Source organism: Propithecus coquereli, unplaced genomic scaffold, assembly GCF_000956105.1.
Source record: "Propithecus coquereli isolate 6110/MARCELLA unplaced genomic scaffold, Pcoq_1.0 Scaffold77, whole genome shotgun sequence".
Classification (NCBI taxonomy): Eukaryota; Metazoa; Chordata; class Mammalia; order Primates; family Indriidae; genus Propithecus; species Propithecus coquereli.
The window spans coordinates 8,983,940-8,984,891 of NW_012153840.1; positions in this window are offsets into that span (position 1 = coordinate 8,983,940).

The following is a 952-nucleotide window of genomic DNA, read 5'->3' on the forward strand; positions in this document are numbered from 1 at the left end:
TCACGCTGTGTTCGGGAATTGTCCTCTGCGAAATGGGGAGCCAGCTAGGTTTGAAGCGGGGAAAGACCCTAGAAACAGAAGGGATAGACAGTGGCAGCTTTGGTGGAAAGTCGTCCACATGTAGTGGGCTCGCGCGCACTGTACTGAGAATCCCCCAGCCAGGCAGGTAGCGGGGTGCCACGCTCGCGATGAAATTGCCCGCTGTCCAGAGGAATTCAGAATTCTGTACGTGGGCAGGTAATACCAGAAACAAAGGAGAGGGCTGGAATCTCAAAGTTAAAAAAAAAAAAAAAAGGAAGAAAAGTTGAATGGAAAGCAGAGCTCCAGCCCCTCAATGTGGTCTTGTATGGTTTGCAGTGAGAACATTTCATTCTTCTGCATTTTATTTTTCCTTTTGCGACTGTTGGTGACAACTAGCAGAATCAGTGAAAAGTACCCTTTCAAGTGTTTTGGCATTAAGATTGACTGTCAAAGTGAATTTTGTGCCAATCCTAACAACATGTGTTCTTTTTCTGGTCTTCGCAAGTGAGAATTTCTTAGGTTTTCCAGAAGTGAAGATGTCCCGAAAGAATGTTTTGTATTATACACGCATTTTTCAACAAACTTTAATTTTATGAGCCTCAAAAATTGCAAAATTTTAACAACTAGGGTACAATATTTTATCGATTAGCATTCTTAATAGCACCTATGTTGACAATTTGTGTGGTGAAACGGATTCTTAAAAGTGCTGGTGGCATTGTAAATTAGTATAACCCTTTCGAAAAGCAATTTTACAGTATGTATTAAAAGCCATAAAAATGTCTGCATCTTTTGACCCAATAATCTTACTTCTGGGAATCTATTCTGAGGAAATAACACTAAATGCCAGAAAAGCTATATGTGTGAAGGTATTCTTCACAAGATCACTGTATTTATTACAACAAAAAATTGGAAGCATCCTAAATGTGCTAGT